This window comes from Impatiens glandulifera, unplaced genomic scaffold, assembly GCF_907164915.1.
Source record: "Impatiens glandulifera unplaced genomic scaffold, dImpGla2.1, whole genome shotgun sequence".
Lineage (NCBI taxonomy): Eukaryota > Viridiplantae > Streptophyta > Magnoliopsida > Ericales > Balsaminaceae > Impatiens > Impatiens glandulifera.
Window position 1 is genome coordinate 20,007 of NW_025919627.1, and position 20,006 is coordinate 40,012.

Below are 20,006 nucleotides of genomic sequence, written 5' to 3' on the forward strand. Positions count from 1 at the left end.
TTCGTTTCATTTCCCCTAAACCCACCGACGATTCTCTTCTTTCATTTTTATGACTTTTCTTTTGATCGATTAAAATGGTAAGTATTCTTCCGTTTATCTATCATTCGTTATCTTCCATTTATCTTCCGTTTCATACTTCTTCTCGTCTTCAGGCTAGTGTAGGTGCATGTTCATCATCCGGCAAAACAACACCAACTTCCGGCAAAACAACACCAACTCCAAGGTAAAAACACCATGTATTCATCTTTTTATAATCGAACCTGTTTAGCATTGATGGTTTAGTGCATGGGATTAGGGTTAAGATGATTAGTTTAGGGTTTAGGATTTAGCGATTAGGGTTTAACTGCATTTTGGGTTTAGTTGTAGAAATAATTTCAATTAGGGTTGTAAAAAAGAGCCATTTCTGGTCTTGAAACCACATTTCCTAATTCTGAAACCAGCATTTCTGGTCCCGAAACCACCATTTTTGGTCCCGAAATCAGCATTTCTAGTCCCGAAACCAGCTTTTCTAGTCCTAAAACTAGATTTTCTAGTCCCAAAACCAGCATTTCTGGTTCTGAAACCACATTTTCTGGTCTTGAAACCAGCATTTCTAATCCCGAAACCACATTTTCTGGTCCTGAAAGCAGCATTTCTGGTCCCGAAACCAGCATTTTTGGTCTCGAAACCAACATTTTTGTCCTGAAACTAGTATTTTTGGTACCGAAACTAGCATTTCTGGTCCCGAAACCAGCATTTCTGGTCCCGAAACTAGCTTTTCTAGTCCCGAAACTAGCTTTTTTAGTCCTGAAACTAGCATATTTGGTCTTGAAACCAGCATTTATGGTTCCGAAATCAACTTTTCTAGTCCCGAAACCAGCATTTTTAGTCCCGAAACTAGTTTTTATGGTCATGAAACTAGCATTTCTAGTCCCGAAACCATCATTTCTAGTCCTGAAACCAGCATTTATGGTCCCGAAACCAGCATTTCTAGTCCAAAAACCAGCATTTTTGGTCCCGAAACCAGCTTTTCTGGTTCCGAAACCAGCATTTCTGGTCCTGAAACTAGCATTTCTGGTCCCGAAACCAGCTTTTTTGGTCCCGAAACTAACATGTCTGATCCCGAAATCAATATTTCTACTCCTGAAACCAGCTTTTCTGGTCCCAAAACCAGCATTTCGGGGTCATTTCTTGTCCCGAAATCACCATTTTAAGGTGATTTCGGGTCCCAAAATGATTATTTCGGACCCCAAAATGGTTATTTCGGACCCCAAAATGGTTATTTCAGACTCCAAAATGATTCCTATATGATCTTTTATGGCTATTTTATTTCTTTTTTAAACCAATAATCTTTTTGTAATGTTAATTTGATTTGTAGGTCATGTATGAAAATCCAGATCTTCTTATTGATCAAGTTAATGAAGAAATGAGATTATTTGAGATCTCTCGAAATGTATAATAGTTTGTATTTTAAATTTGCTATAAAGGACAAATTGTAACATTGTAAATAAAATTTTTAATTATGTAAATTTCTAGTATTAGAACATTGTCTTCAATTATTTTTGATTTTTTAGTATTCATTATAATGTTTCAGGTTAAAAAATATTCAAAAAAGTATTTCTACATAGCATAAATCAAACAAATATATTTTTTAAAAATAATTCTAAATAATCCTACATCAAACAAGTCTTTATAAAAAAACTGATGAGTTTTCAATTAATGTGTATTGAAGCTAAATTAACGTGTTTTTCAGGGTAGTACGCGTTAACGCTTCTTCATATCACCCTTCTTTTTCATAAAAATTATTTTTTTTCTTTACTCTCCATTAATGGACTCCATATGATCCCTATAACCAGCGATGTCATTTTTGTCCATATGATTCATTATTCATTTGTATTAGAGATTTTGTATAGAAAAAAAACAATGAATAGACAATCAAGTTTACTGAAATTCTTTAAACAAAAATTATATATATATGCTTGTTCTTTACAATAAACCAACAACACAACTCAAATGTAATCTATTTTCCAGACTTCTCAAATAGATCATTGTTATTCTTCACTGTCTATGCCGGGGAAATGACAGTTAACTGCAAAGAAATGAAACAGGCATAAAAGTTCTTATAGAAACCATTTCGGGGCCCGAAATCACCCCACAAAATTTGGGACCATAAATCACCCCGATATGCTGGTTTCGGGGATTAAAAATAGTAGTTTCGGGACTAGAAATACTAGTTTCAGGACCATAAATAGTGGTTTCGGGACTCTTTTTTATAATCCTAATCCAAATCGATTCAGCAGCTAAACCAAAAATGCAGCTAAAATAGAATATTGTGTTAGGATCGGCTTTATCGATAGAGACGAGGGTCTAGCTAAGGAAGAAGGCTTATGAAAAACAGTTTGATAGAAATCCTGTTAGGGATTAATATCTCTTTCTATTCTACGCAAACTTGTGTAAACACTTGAAACGGATTCAAGGCGGAATTGTTTACTTGGGTTTGAAGCACAAGATGAAATATGAAAAGATGACAGAAATGGAGAACACAACAGTTTGTTTATGGATGTTCGGAGAAACTCTCATACGTCACCCCTTCTTCCAACCACCGGAAGGATTCACTATAAGATGATAAGAATCAAATACAGTTTACACACACTTAGCTCACTATTGAACAGAACACTTTCTGTTCAATTACAAGATGAAGAGTATCACTCAGTTAAAGGTGTTTTGATTCTAGCTCTCTCTCTTGATTCACACACAGTACAATCAGAAAGAAGATTCACAGAATAAGTTCAGTAAGTAAGATGATTGAGTAGTTTCTCTCTCTGCAAAATCAGATTGCTTGTTCGTTAGACTTTTTAATGCTTGAAAACCGATGCTTCGTCCGTTGTCCTTAAGATTGGTTAAATATTGAGCAGGAGTTAACGGTCGAATCTTCAAGAATGTTACGTGGCACTCTTCTATTAGAAAGCCTCCATTGTACACAGCAGGTTCTGAGCACAAGGATCGTGGCTGTACCGAACTGGTAGTGCGCCGAATATTCCATCAGGGATGTACCTGCAAAACAAGTAATGTGAGGAAAATTCTCTTACGTGGAATTCCTTGATTGGATGCATATAGCTGTTGTACTAATCTTCACTGGAAAGTGGAGCAGGAGTAGGGTACAGCTATAGCACGTGGCTAGGAGAAATGCTAGATTCAAGCGTAGTGCTTAAACTGAGCATTAGACGTATTTCAGTTAGACGTATTTGTGAAAATCAGTCTAATGAAATAAGTCTTCTCCTTCCAATGGGAAAAACGTCTATTAGACCGCCCGGTCTAATAGAATTAGACTCACGTCTAATTACAATAACCATTAGACCGACACGTCTAACTCCAATGAGTTAGAATGCACGTCTAATTCCGGTTCTACCTTAGACTTGTCTGAAGGAGTTAGACTCACGTCTAACTTTCACATCAATTAGACAATCCGTCTAATTATTCAATAACCATTAGACTGGCACGTCTAACTCCACTGAGTTAGACTGCACGTCTAATTCCGGTTCTACCTCAGACTTGTCTGAAGGAGTTAGACTCACGTCCAACTTTCACTAATTAGACTACCCGTCTAATTATTCAATAACCATTAGACCGACACGTCTAACTCCAATGAGTTAGACTGCACGTCTAATTCTGGTTCTACCTCAGACTTGTCTGAAGGAGTTAGACTGACGTCTAACTTTCACTAATTAGACTACCCATCTAATTATTCGATAACCATTAGACCAACACGTCTAACTCCAATGAGTTAGACTGCACGTCTAATTCCGGTTCTACCTCATACTTGTCTGAAGGAGTTAGACTCACGTCTAACTTTCACTAATTAGACTACCCGTCTAATTACAAATATGTTAGACTACACGTCTAACTCCGATGAGTTAGACTGTACGTCTAATTCCGAATATATTAGACTTACGTCTAATTCCATTAGACTCACGTCTAATTCTGAATATATTAGACTTACGTCTAATTCCATTAGACTCACGTCTAATTTCGCATAAATTAGACTGCCCGTCTAATTACAAATATGTTAGACTACACGTCTAACTCCGATGAGTTAAACTGTACGTCTAATTCCGAATATATTAGACTTACGTCTAATTCCATTAGACTCACGTCTAATTCCGCATATTCATTAGACTTGCGTCTAATTCTTTACATCTATTAGACTACACGTCTAACTCCGATGAGTTAGATTGTACGTCTAATTCTATTAGACTTACGTCTAATTCCGTGTATTCATTAGACTTGCGTCTAATTCTTTACATCTATTAGACTACACGTCTAACTCCGATGAGTTAGACTGTACGTCTAATTCTATGCGAATGAAAATCAAAATCGGTCTAATGATCCTCATTAGATCCAAGTCTTATGACATATTGTCTTAATACACCTGTATTATAACTCATAAGTTATTTCATCATCAAAATATCATAGGGTAAATTATTTCAACCCTAAGTCAAAATAATTTGACCCAACAATTTCCCCCTTTTTGATGAAGAAATTTTAAACCTGCATACATATATCAAAGCTTGCATTCATCCAATAAATAAACAAACACCTTGTTCACTTACATCATTTATCCAAAAACCAGTATTCGAAAAACTATCAAGAAACCATGTTCAATAAAGTTAAGTAGAGTAAAAGAAGGGAAATCATTGTTCTTCTCTTTTAACTCGAGGATCGGTTGGACTCATCTCTTGGCCTGGGAGCATGTTCATGAAATGAGGATAGCCGCAACCACCACGACCGCCTGCACTTGATCTTCCTCCACGCTCAGCAACACTGGCACGTCCACCTTGATCAACATTTGATAGCCTACTCCGGCCACCACCACTTCTTCCTCCACGCTCAGCACCGCTTCGACCACCCCCTCTCTTGGTTGGCATAGGATTGTCATCAGAATTTGGAGCTCGCCTGGATCTTGTCCCGGTTGATACACCATCATTTCTTCTGCTTGACTCACCTTGAATTGGTCGAGGTTGAGCACCTTCAGCATTGGACTTTGCATCCTCCTTTGCTTGGAACTTCCTAGCAATGGAGTCAGCAAATTCTTGGCGTTCATTGTCGTTCCTTCTCATGCAACCCTACATTTCTACCATTTGGCTTTTCACCAGACAGAATTCCTCCAAGGTTTCCTTGTGGCGTTCATCATTGATTTGCCTTTCAATATCAAATAATTCACTTTGGCGGCTGTAGATTTCCTTTTCAAACTTTGAAAACTTTACATTTGCGACATGGGTCTCATATGTATTCTTCTTCAAGGTTTTATCCAGCTCAGTGAGGATCTCGAACATATTGCGAAAGTTCTCTCTTTCTTCTTCTCTGGAGTTCATTGTCTGACACATAGTCATCTGAATTGATGAGAGCATAGTCCTCATAGATCTTAACACTTTATTTCCTCCAGCAGATGACTCTTCGTGAGATGACACTTCTTCAGATTCTGCTGCCATACTTTGAATAGGCTCAAAGTTTGTATGAACCTGCAAGGATTGCTCCGGCTGATTCATTTCAGCATTCTTAGCAACTTTTTCTCGTGCCTCTTCTTCAATTTCTTTTTCCGCTCTTTCAAATCTTTCGAGCATATTCCCAGAGTAGTGGCGAGGAATGTTGATGTTTTCGTGAACACTTCCCACAACACCATCGGGAAATAAACGGGGTTTAACAAACGTTGGATGCTCATCCTGTTCCTCCTCAGATGAGGAACTTTCTTCTTCATCATCTTTCTCTTTGGAGGGTTCCCCTCAGTTCTTGCGATTTCCAGCTAAATGACCTCAACCAATTTCTCTTGAACAACCTCTGTCGCAACAGGGGTTAAGATCACTTCTTTTTCAATAGGAGCTTTCAAAGCCTCCTCTGTCACATCTTCTATGATGACTTCTTCATTATTTGTCTCAAGAGCTTGTTCAGGCTCTTGAACATTCACATCTCCTTCTTCTTCATTCGGAAGTCCTTGGACAGGATGATCTAGAATGCATCTCTCTTCGGCAGAAAGATTCCCGAATTCGATCAGGAGAGCAACATTTGATTCATCAGCATCTGGAATATCCAATGCTTCTTCTTCGTTGAGAGGTTCTGCGCAAGAGCAATCGGCGCCGTGAATATGTCTGAAAGCAGCAGAAACATAGCCTTCCAGGATATCATGCAACTTCTTCAATACCTTTACTTCAACATTAGCTCATTTTTCATCAGGATTGAAGTTAGATTTCCTGGCTTCATAAATTGGAAAAATAACTTTTCCAAGAATGCAAGCTTCCACCAGTTCTCTTTTCTTCAGAGCTTCATCAACATCTGCAGTTCTTGCCCATTTCAGGACTTTCTTCTCGTTTGCTGCCCTTTTCTTCCATTCTTTTACTTTGGCAGCATTAGACAAAGTGCCATTGTACTTAGAAGACAGCCTCTCAGTAGACCAGGAATCATAGATTCCCAACTTTTTAGCAGAAAGAACTTTCACTTGGTCTAGAATAAGATCAACGATACCTCTTGCTTCAGATACCTTTTTAGGAGCTTGAGTTGCAATGGATTTTCCTTTTCCAACAACCTCTACGGGTTTTGGAGCTGGTCTAGGTTCACCAATTACAATTCCTCTTGTCCCTTGTCTGGACCACAACAGTTCAAAGGCAGATTGAGGTTTCAAATAGAGCTCAGAGGGAAGCTCTCTACAGACAATCTTTTCGACCACCAAGGAATCTTTGGGAGCAGGAATATTGTGTTTACCAGCAATAAGGGTAAGAACAACACCTTGTTCTGGTTGCGACGACTCTGTAGCACAGGCGGCTACATGATCAGATTGCATAACAGGAGACTCAGCCCTGTCAACAGTTTCATCATTTGGACCGGCTGACTCAACAGCAGGCCCTTCAGCAGATTCTCTCAAGGGAGAGAATACGGATTCAGCTTGTTCCACTACGGGAACAACAAATTTTGGCACAGCATCCAAAGATTTAGAAGACTTCATCTTAGCAGAATTAGACGCGCGAGGCGCCTTAGTCTTCTTCTCCTTTGAGGCACAGGACCTCCAAGGTTTCCTCAAATAGGTTAAGGGAGTGGATAACGATGTCATCAGGGTTGCAGCAAGTACGCATGAACCTTGCTTTACCCTTGAATAACCAGATTCAGAGTCCTTCTGATTTTGACTTTTCATACTGGAGGAACTGGCCTCCGATTCGTTCACCGTTTTGGTTCTCTTTGCCCCTGTTGACATAACAGAAACATAGTGCTTTGATCGGGTGGAAGGCTTTCCACCAGTCTGGTAACTAGAAGCACCAAAAGCAGATTCTAGGTTGTTCTTCATCCTCGTCAGAGTGCTGGCCACCGTAAGAGCAGTAAAAACTCTTGGAGAGTTGATCTGCGCCGGTTCACCAACGGGAACCCCCAAATACTTCAACAAGTGACTCAGTTGAGCCGCATACGTGATACTCTCCTTGTTCGTTTGGCTGATAGAGTAACACAGATTCTGGAAAAGGGTATGAGCCCAATTTACCTGGATTCCTTTCGAAATGGCACACATATAGTCAAAACGGTCTTGACTATAGAGTTGGAAGGAACCAGCCTTCCCTTGCAACGCCTTCGCCACCACGTCGTTTAGAAGAATGAAGTGGGGTTTGAATACCTTCTTGTATCCATTCACATGGATCTTAGAACCGTCTGTAGAGAAAGTTGTCTTCATTTCCTCCATGATTTCAGAAGAGAGCACCAAGTCGAACAGATGACCCTCCGTCGGAAGTTCAAAGAACTCTGCATAGACTGCCTCGTCGAAAGAGATCTCCTTTCCGTTGACGGTTGCTACGATGGAATCATCCACCATAACTACCATCTTGAAGAACTTGCGAACTTCGTCTTCATAGAAGATGAACGGTCCGCCCAGATACTTCCTTAACCCATAATATTCTAGGGTTTGGAACATCTTCACCACCTCCGGTTGATCGAAAGTATACACCGATGGAAAATCCACCTGCAAAGTATAGTGACCGAGAGTGATTTTCTTCACCATTTTAAGAGAATGTGAATCGACACGATATTTCAGAGAGATTTAGTGAGAGAAATGCAAGAAAGCTAGGGTTCTTAGAGATTTCGAGAGATTGAAAGTTTTGAAAATCATGCAGTAATGTCCTTATATAGATGAAAGATGGAAATACATAATAACCGTCTATTCTAGGGGTATGACCCATTAATAAATGTTAGACGTCCTTTTTCAAGAAGTAATCATTAAAAATGAGGGTATATCAGTCATTTTCTCTAAAATTGACAGACACGTGTCTTCATGTTATTAAGAGATGACTGTTCGATATTTTGAGCGGGAAAAGCAGATAGCTCTCAGCGTGTGACAGCTGTCCCTGATCAGTCTAATCGGCACGTAGTTAGACGTTTTTCTTACTTCACAAATCCAATATAACACAGCGTCTATTAGACGGATGAGTGTATTAGACACATACGTCTAATTCCGTGTTTATAAAAATCCATCTAATGTTTATTAGACGTGTACGTCTAATTCCGCATAAACACCACGTGTTAGACGTGTATTTATTAGACATGAGCATCCTTTTGCTCAAGACGTAAAAATGTCTAATGTCTATTAGACGTGTCCGTCTAATTGCGTGGATATAATATCTCAACATATAGACTTAGATGTATGGATTGTGAGCAAAAATACGTCTAAGTACATACTGTTTCTTTTAGACACCCTTTTCTAATTAGACCGATTAAGGATATTCGTCTAGAGAATATCTTTAATTCCAAAGAATTTTTTCTTCTCAAAATGAATATGGACACTAGAGTTTTATAAACAATTTTTGTGGTCCAAAGACCAAAAATATTTTTAACAAATAAAAACATTTAATCTTCCAGAATGGCAAGTGCCATTGTTGATCTTCCAAGCTGTGTACTCAGAGGAGTACTCTTCTAGCTTCCTTCCTGCTATCCTCCTACATCACCTACAAAATAAACTATTTACATATTTTGGTACCCATACTTAATTGGGTCCTCGATCAATTAGTCCCTTAGGAATCCATATTTGAGTTATTCTGATGGATTTCCCATTTTGTGTTGTGATTAATGCATAAGATTTTGACTTAGCAGATGACTTCCTGCTAGCCACTGATCCTTTGATTTTTGAAGAAGGTTTTCTTTTAAAACTTCTTGACTTAGAATCAAGTTTTAAATTACCAGACTTATTAGCTTTTTCTAGCTTATTCTTAAGCCAGCTAACAGTTGGTGGAACATAAACTATTTCATTTTTGAAAGCAACTTCTTCATGAAGAGGATCAGATTCAATGTCAGTCATACTTCCTTTGACAAAACTTATTGGCTTAAGTTTGTCATTTGGATTTGACTTTTTGCAAGACAGGTTAGGATCATTGCTATCAAATCCCAATCCGGATCTAGATCCAGCATGTTTCAACATGTTGATCTGATATTTGACAGCATCACCAGACCTTGTCCATGCACAGACAACATAGTTAAGCCTTTTGTTTTGAGATGAAAGAGTTTGAATCTGTTCCTTGAGCATCTCATTCTCAGATGAGATCTCTTCAATCTTCTTTTCAAAAACATGTGACTCTTCCTCTTTAGACATACTTGGTTCATTTAAATCTGATGAAGATTTAGTTTCATTTAGAGATTCGGCTAGCTTTCTGTACTCGATGACCATGTCATCTAGTGCAGCTACCAGTTGTTCCCTTGAAAACCTTTCGGAAGAGAAATCAAATACCTTAGTCTCCTGAGTTCCTTCCTCATCTTCTCTGGCCATGAAGCAAGCCATGTCTTCTTCATCACTTTCACTGGATGAGAAGTACGAGCCGCGACTGCTTCCTATGTTCTTTCCATCACCAGCCATAAGAGCCTTCAACTCTTTTCCATCATCCTTGGCATCTTCACGCTTTGGCTTCCGGCATTCCGATGCATAATGACCTTTAATACCACAGTTAAAACAAGTAACATTAGCTTTAGATTTTCTATTATCATTAGAATTTGAAGAGTTTGAGTTAGAGTTGCTCTTCTTCATGAAGTCGTCAAACTTTTTCACAAAGAGAGACATGGCATCGCTGCTTAGCTGCTGAGCTGCCATCTTCACGTCCGGAGCGCCTGGTGGCTCTTCAGCAGTCACCAGCGCCTTGGCAATAAAAACGGACGAGGGTTGATCTTCTTCCATCCTACAGTTCAGCTCGAACTCATTGGCCTTGAGGTCAGCGAAGAGATCAAAGAGAGAGATCTTGTTAAGATCTTTGGATTCTCTCATCGCCATAGTCTTTATGTCTCATTCTCTTGGAAGAGCACGCATAACCTTGATAGCAAGCTCCCGGTTGCTGTAGGTCTTGCCTAGGATGGACAAAGAGGAGACGATCTTGCTAAATCCAGTGTCGAAATCGTTCATTGTTTCACCAGGACGCATTTTGAAGCTGTCGAACTGTTAAGTGGCAACCATGATCTTTTTTCTTTGGTTTGCTCGTTGCCTTCACACAGTTGAGTGAGTCTGTCCCAGACCTCTTTGGCAGTGTCACATTCGATGATGTAGTTGAACATACTGTCATCGAGAGATCTGTACAGAACATCAAGAGCCATGTTGTTGAGGTTGTTCTGCCTCTTTTCATCAGCGGTCCAGTCAGCCTTTTCTTTATCAATCTTGATAGGACCTTCTGTGACAACACTCCACATGTCATCATGAAGAGAAGATATATGAGCACGAACTCTTTTCTTCCAAACAATGTAGTTTTCACGAGAGAATGTTGGAATGGCTGTAGCACTGGCATCTTTGGGTATGTTCGACATATTTCAGGAAAGGCTTGAGAATAGAAACATGGCTCTGATACCAATTGTTAGGATCGGCTTTATCGATAGAGACGGGGGTCTGGCTAAGGATGAAGGCTTATGAAAAACGGTTTGATAGAAATCCTGTTAGGGATTAATATCTCTTTCTATTCTACGCAAACTTGTGTAAACACTTGAAACGGATTCAAAGCGGAATTGTTTACTTGGGTTTGAAGCACAAGATGACATATGAAAAGATGACAGAAATGAAGAACACAACAATTTGTTTATGGATGTTCGGAGAAACTCTCCTACGTCACCCCTTCTTCCAACCACTGGAATGATTCACTATAAGATGACAAGAATCAAATACAGTTTACACACACTTAGCTCACTATTGAATAGAACACTTTCTGTTCAATTACAAGATGAAGAATATCACTCAACTAAAGGTGTTTTGATTCTAACTCTCTCTCTCAATTCACACACAGTACAAATAGAAAGAAGCTTAACAGAATAAGTTCAGTAAGCAAGATGATTGAGTAGTTTCTCTCTCTGCAAAATCAGATTGCTTGTTCGTTAGACTTTTTAATGCTTGAAAACCGATGCTTCGTCCGTTGTCCTTAAGATTGGTTAAATACTGAGCAGGAGCTAACAGTCGAATCTTCAAGATTGTTACGTGGCACTCTTCCATTGGAAAGCCTCCATTGTACACAGCAAGTTCTGAGCACAAGGATTGTGGCCGTACCGAACTGGAAGTGCGCCGAATATTCCATCAGGGATGTACCTGCAAAACAAGTAATGTGAGGAAAATTCTCTTACGTGGCATTCCTTGATTGGATGCATATAACTGTTGTATTAATCTTCACTGGAAAGTGGAGCAGGAGTAGGGTACAGCTATAGCACGTGGGTAGGAGAAATGCTAGATTCAAGCGTACTGCTTAAACTGAGCATTAGACGTATTTCAGTTAGACGGATTTGTGAAAATCAGTCTAACGAAATAAGTCATCTCCTTCCAATGGGAAAACGTCTATTAGACCGCCTAGTCTAATAGAATTAGACTCACGTCTAATTACAATAACTATTAGACCGACACGTCTAACTCCAATGAGTTAGACTGCACGTCTAATTCCGGTTCCACCTCAGACTTGTCTGAAGGAGTTAGACTCACGTCTAACTTTCACATCAATTAGACAATCCGTCTAATTATTCAATAACCATTAGACTGGCACGTCTAACTCCACTAAGTTAGACTGCACGTCTAATTCCGGTTCTACCTCAAACTTGTCTGAAGGAGTTAGACTCACGTCTAACTTTCTCTAATTAGACTACCAGTCTAATTATTCAATAACCATTAGACCGACACGTCTAACTCCAATGAGTTAGATTTCACGTCTAATTCCGGTTCTACCTCAGACTTGTCTGAAGGAGTTAGACTCACGTCTAACTTTCACTAATTAGACTAACCGTCTAATTATTCGATAACCATTAGACCAACACGTCTAACTCCAATGAGTTAGATTGCACGTCTAATTCCTGTTCTACCTCAGACTTGTCTGAAGGAGTTAGACTCACGTCTAACTTTCACTAATTAGACTACCCGTCTAATTACAAATAAGTTAGACTACATGTCTAACTCCGATGAGTTAGACTATACGTCTAATTCCGAATATATTAGACTTACGTCTAATTCCATTAGACTCACGTCTAATTCCGAATATATTAGACTTACGTCTAATTCCATTAGACTCACTTCTAATTCCGCATAAATTAGACTACCCGTCTAATTACAAATATGTTAGACTACACGTCTAACTCCGATGAGTTAGACTGTACGTCTAATTCCGAATATATTAGACTTCCGTCTAATTCCACTAGACTCACGTCTAATTCCGCATATTCATTAGACTTGCGTCTAATTCTTTTCATCTATTAGACTACACGCCTAACTCCGATGAGTTAGATTGTACGTCTAATTCTATTAGATTTACGTCTAATTCCGTGTATTAATTAGACTTGCGTCTAATTCTTTACATCTATTAGACTACACGTCTAACTTCGATGAGTTAGACTGTACGTCTAATTATATGCGAATGAAAATCAAAATCGGTCTAATAATCCTCATTAGATCCAAGTCTTATGACATATTGTCTTAATACACCTGTATCAAAACTCATAAGTTATTTCATCATCAAAATATTAGAAGGTAATTTATTTCAACCCTTAGTCTAATTATATGCGAATGAAAATCAAAATCGGTCTAATGATCCTCATTAGATCCAAGTCTTATGACATATTGTCTTAATACACCTGTATCAAAACTCATAAGTTATTTCATCATCAAAATATTAGAGGGTAAATTATTTCAACCCTTAGTCAAAATAATTTGACCCAACATATTGATATCCAAATCTTTTACAACCCTAATCTAAATCGATTCAGCAGCTAAACCATAAATGTTAAACATAAATATTGATATGACAATCATTTCGAACGGAAGATAAACAAAGGAAATAAAAAAGACTTACCATTTCGATCGATCGGAAGAGAAGAAGTCGATGAAACGTTTCAATAAGATCGATAGTGGGTTGAGTTTTGGGAAAATGAAACGAAAGATAAAGAGAGAGATTGTCGTGGGGGTTTTGGTTTTGGGGAAAAATGAAACGTTTCATGAACGGAAGAAGTCTTATCATTTTGATCGATCGGAAGAGAAGTCGATGAAAATGAAAGAGGAGAATCGCCAGTGGGTTTAGGAAAAATAAAACAAAAAAGAAAGAGAGAGAATGAAACAAAAGAGAGAGAAAGAATAGGGTTTTGGTTTTGGGAGAAAATGGAAAGTTTCAATTTAATATTTTTTTTACTCTCTCTCATACCCACGTGGCAGGCCACCTGGGATTCGTGGCTTAGCTTTCGTGGGAATTTTGTTGAGAATAATATTTCTCATTAATTTATAATCTTGTCATCAGTATGTACCTTGTACATTTAATTTAGCTCATAATGATGATAAGTCTAATAAGGTGACACTTTTTCATAATATGTTTGGATTTAGAGTTGTTCTAATTGCAAGCCATGGTAGCCATGATGTACATATGATCTCAGATCCTTATCGATAAACAAGATCGTTAATGGATCAACTTATAAATGATCTTTATGTTTTTTAACAAACAAGATTTACAACAGAATTGTGTTCAAACAATCTCCTGTACCTATCAATAGATGGGGTTTAGATAACTAACTATAATTATGAATTTTTTAGCGGAATCGTAGAAAAAAAATCTATCACACCTATCAACATATAGGGTTTTAGATACCTAATTATAATTAGGGTTTAGGACAGGATCGTGTACGAACAATCTCACATTCCTATCAACATATAAGGTTTAGCATACATAACTACAATTAGGGTTTATAGGGGAATCGTATAAAAATGATCTATCAACAGATAGGGTATATGAGACTCTATTTTGCTTATTTTGCTTTTGTAGTATCAGTTGCGGTTCGATGCCTTTTAAGAGAATATTTTAATAGATCCTTGTTTCCCTTTATTTTACGAATTGTCATTCACAGCTTGTTGAAAACTCGTCAATCGACGGTTTCTAGTTTTTTATGGACAAATGACTCATGTTTTTGGATAAATAACATTTTTTTGTTTCCCTAGTTATTATCCTTATTTATCTATTTTCTTTTTCGAGATTGGAATGAATCTTGATCATTTGGAATGAATTTTGACGTTTCTGGATTCGAAACGTATTCGGGGCTAGGTTTTGAACATTTTTTCGTCATTTGTGATGATTTTTCTTTCATTAAGGAATAATATTTCATTTTTTCCCAACTTTCAAAATATCAGCTATAAATTCAATCTCGTGTACAAACGATTATCCATGATCATAACCCTCGAGGAAGGCGGTCAACACCTTGACCTTTAGATAAAAGAGTGCAACTTATTTTTGGTTTCTTAGCCCTGAACCACATTTTTTTAAAGTTCGATTCACCGCAAAAATATTTGGGAGAAACTTTCGACTTTCTACTTTGGGTTTTATATGACATTTTATTTATTTCGTTGGTTCACGGGTATATCTGGTAGAATTAGTACATCCATGTCTTTGCCACATGCAATCAAGATTCAGATCTTTGGGTAGGCCACGAATTGTGATTTCAATACCTTAACCACTTGAGCCATTTTTTTGTTCCTAGGTGTATCTAGTAGAATCTGTACATACTACTCTTGCCGTAACAATGGAGACTAAATTTTGAGTGAGCACAAATGGTGATTTCAATACCTCAACCAACACATGAACATTTTTCAATTTTTAAATATTTTCGGAGTTTATTCCAGTTCTCTATTTGGCATTTTCAATTTTTGGTTTTTTCTTCCCATAGCATGAGTTTCAGACATCTCCTTCTTTAACAAAGGTAATGATGAGATGTGCTTTCTTAATTTGGGGCACTAGACCTCGCTTTTATGGAGTTTATTCATGTTCCTTTTCCTCAAAAAACTTCAATGGAAGGTTTCTCTTAGGATAATCGCCTACAAAAGAAAAAAAACTTATGACTGATATCTTTTGAATCAGGTTTATTGTGCAATCCTCATTTTGTTTGAGAATATCACTCGAATGAAAGTGTTGCTCTTGGCTTTGGCCCTAATTATTTCCAGAAATTTGAAACATTGGCTCTAGAATGAGATCAAGGTTTTCTTCCTTTCTCGAAAGATTTTCTTTCTCTTGAGGAAGAGACTAAGGATTTATTTAGGTAAGTGAGACCGGGCCTGTAAACATGCAAGTTACCTACGTATCTTCTCTTCTTTATTTTTTGTACTAAGAATAATCAAGTCACCGTAGTTCGAACATGAGTCCTCTGTCCATGTTGCAAGTTATACAAAACTTTGGATTGGATTCTATTGAGATAAGCTTCTTTCAAGGTCGAGCTTTAAACCGTTTTGCGCATGCTTGATATTATAAAAAATATATTTTAAGCGCATCGAGATTGCTTGACATAATGAACTCTTCGCCTTATAGGTTAAATATGCAGACATCTCCTCCAAAGAGGATTTCTTAAGTAGGAATGGTCCTTCCCATTGGGATCAAAACTTACCCATTGGATCTAGAAGTTCTCAGGTTCGTTTGAGAACTAGATCACCTTCTTTGAGGCTTCTAGGTTTGAACTTCCTATTGAAGGTGTCTGACACGCGTTTTTGGTAAGCTTGGGTTTTGCATAAAGAATTTAACTTCCTGTCCTCCATTAACATTAGTTGGTCATATTGAGACTTGAGCCAGTCTTCTTCTATGACGTGGATTTCTAAGAGTATTCTTAGAATCAAAATCTTTATTTAATGATGGGTTATACAACGTCCATGCCGTAAACCAAAGAGTATGGAGTTTCATCTGTCAAAGATCGAGCGGTCGTACGATATCCCCACAAGGCGTATGTCATCTTCTTGATGATCCTAATCACGTTTTTGTTTGTCATTTCGAACGCACCATTGGTTTGGGTCTATAGGGCAATGATATGTGATGTTCGATCTTGAACTCGTCAAGTAGTTACAACTTTTCCTTGTAAGTGTCGTCCATTGTCTAAAATTAGGGCGTGAGGAAGTCTATATCTAGCGATGATGCTAATTCAGATGAATTTTGCCACTTGAGATGTGTAACCCCTAGGAAATCCCTTGTCCGCGGCTTAACACGTGTTTGGAGGACATGTGGCAATACAGGGGGCCCGGGGTGGCTTGAGGTTCGATGGTTTCAACCTTGGTTTGCGTGTCAAACATCTTTTTAAATAAAAGATTATGTTAAAGGATTTTGAAAGTACGTGACATTTTTTAAAATTACTTATGTGAAAACAATTAATTTTATTCCAATTTTAATAATTTGGGGATTTGTTATAATCAAATGACGATTTGATTTGAAATCTGATTTAAATTAATTAAACATAAATAATTTAAGAAAATATTATTTATTTGAAGACAAAGTTGCCAATTGATTTTAGAAAAATGAATAAAAAGGTGTATGTATACAAACATATTTCATACTAGAGTTTCATTTTTGGTTTGAAGTTTGGTGATACTCGGGAAAGAGCTTCCGCTCTTCATTCTTTGTACCCGTTCAAAGACGGTCTCTACTTATAAAATTGGTTTTTAAAAATCAGTCGTATTATGTTTTAGTTTTAATCGATTATTTTTCTGGTCCTAGTCATGCTTCTAGGTTTTCGCGTTTATTTAAAATAATGAAGTATCAATATTTAAATGTCGGTACCTACTCCTCAAACAAATATCGGTGGGGCGGCGCATTCTCGAACATATTAGTAACATCCAATTCAACAAAAGAACATACGTACACCAATAGAAAGCCGAGGAAATGGGAAGATGATTTCAAGCAAAGTGTGGAACACCATCCGAGAGAAGGATCAAACAGTAGATTGAGCTAATTTGGTCTAGTCGTTAAAGGTTATCCTAAGAACTAATTCATCCCATGACTTTCATTTTGGGAAAGGCTAAACACGAGAGATCGCATCAGGAAGTACATGGAAATTTCGGATTCAAGATGTCTGCTGTGTGAAGGGAATGAAGAAATAGTTGATCATCTCTTCGGGAACTGTTCATTTGCCTTAAAATTTTGGAATAAATTTGCAAAAAATATGGAGATGACCATATTCCTGGGAGACTGGAAAGAAATCAAGGAAGTGGTTGTGAAGAAAGCGAAGGGCACAAAGTTTAAGTCAAATATTTTCAAATACGGATTCGGCTCAACAGTTTACAACATCTAGCGGGAGAGAAACGTGAGGGCATTCTCGAGGAATCGAAGAAGTTTGGAGCAAACCTGTGATGATATTGTAACTAACTGTAGCACGTACATTTAGACGTGGAGAAGAGCCTTGAAATTCGAACAGACTTGGTACCTTTGTGGGAACTGGAAGATATCATATCGGAAGTCACCAAAGACGTTGTTTTTAGCGAGAAAAATGCAATTTAATTTTTTTTTGTAATTCCGATGATTGTTTATAATTCATATGTTTTTAGACCATAACGAACTTAATTTTCCTAGGCTTCTCTAGGAAAATACAAAAACTCATTTGGTTTTTTTCCCATTTTTGGGAATTTTTAATGAAATGAAATTAAGTAATTTTTCCATAAAAAAATGTCAGTACCTATTGCAAATGACAACTAGGGTGAAAATACCTGAAGAATCCAGTCATGTTTAAATGCATTGGTATTTAGAAATAAACACCAAACAAGCCCTTATTGAAATATTTTTATGGAAATATCCCAAAATATTTAAAATGTATTTTCTAAATTTTCAGGATTTTTAGAAAATAATTTTGGATTTTAAAAAAATGGAACCAAACAGGCCTTAGGATTAAAGTCCCAAGTCTTGGATCTGATTTTATCGAACGAGGTCTAAAGACCCTCAGTCTAGGCTCGGGAGCTCTCGGTTTGAGTACCGGAGGCTCTCGGTTGAGGTGCTAAGGACTCTCAATCCTTAGTTAATCTTACCGGTCTATGTGTAAAAAACTATCGATCCTGGATTAGCCTAGGACTAGGTTTCTCGGTCGAGGTGTATAAACCTCTCAGTTCGGGGCTATCTCTAGGCTATGTTCCTCGGTCCTTCGTCTCGGGAGTCTCAATCCTGGGTATGGGATTCTCGGTCACAAGTTTGGATTTCTTGGTCTTGGGTCCTGGGAGTTTCGGTCCCAAGTCAAACCTCTCGATCCTATGTTCGAATCCTATCGGCCCTAGGTCGGACTACTCGGTCCTATGTGATAAAACTCGGTTGAATTTCTCGGTCGTTACTCAGGAACATCGGTTATAAGTCTCGGTCCTACTTAAGAACAACGGTCCTATTTTTCGGTCTAAGTTTATTTTTATCAGTCCTTAGTCTCGGTTAGGACAGAGGATTCTCACTCGGATCTCTCAGTCCTAGGCTCGTAGGCCTCGGTCATCAAGAACACAAGGATTCATTTTTTTAAATTAGTTTTTTAACTCTTATTATGTGATCTAAGAGATTGGGTAGTTTCACAATGCTCCCATGAACATGTTGATCATCATCTCAAGGTATGGATCGACCTAGATGATGATCAATTTGTTCAAAATAGTTTTGAAAAAAAATTGGGTTTTTGATTTTAAGTATGTCTTGAAGTGAACAGAGTCATCCAATAGCTTCCTTATAACTTATATAATTGATTGATATAAAAACAAGAACACTGGTTGTTTGTTTTGACCAATTCAAGAAATAAAAATTATCATTTTATTTTGAAAATTTTTATTTTCATCAAACATGATCGGGATGAATCAAACATGATCCAAATGATTGCCCAACATCATTACAATCATGTTGGGAAACTTTATGGGTTGTGATTCGATCGAATTAATCCAAGAACAACAAACACGTTTTTTTATTTTTAAAATTCAAATTTGGGTTTTTATTCATTAGATCGATTCATCGATTCTATCATATCCAAATAGTTTCTAAATGATCCCAAGATCAATATTCAATCATAATATTACATAAACAACAAACATACAAGCTTTTGTGATTTGAAATATAAAAATTTCAAATTCAAACTGTGAGTATGTATTTGAGGATGATTGAAACCTTATCAATGAATTGAGAACACTCTTTGATCCTTATGGAATCTTTCTAGATGCATAGAAGAAATTTAGAAAAATTCGAAAGCTTCAAGCTTTAATGGCGAATTTCAAATTTCTTCAATATGCTGGTTGGTTGTCTTCGAAATGACTTGAGAAGAGTATTTATACTACTCCTAAATCGGTTCACGAAGCCTAGTGTCTTGAATCAACCCAAAGAAATTAATGGCTTTTGACTGTTTTTGGTAAGTGTATGTCGTAGTAGGGTGATCCATCCCTATTTTCGTAGGGGAGAATGATCACCATTGGAGGGTGATCATTCTAGCTTTTGAATTAGTCAAAACTATAAACAAATGAATGAGTTTCAAAATGACAAAATCGATTGATATTCTTCATGCTTATCTTCTCGGCAATTGTGATGAAGACGAAGAACAAGACCAAAACGACATTGTTTAGATGCGCGTTTGGAGTTCTGTTGGCATTTCGTCAACACTTGAGCGGTTCGTTAACGTTACAACTAACGGTCATTTGGTGATTGGTTTCCTTGTGTGCGCGCACTTTCTCCACTACAGCGGGTTGTGTGGAAGCGCCTGGGGCGTTGGATGAGGATCCAAGGTTGATTCAACGCGTGCAGCTGCGACTATAACTTCTTCTCCCGGTTTTAGCC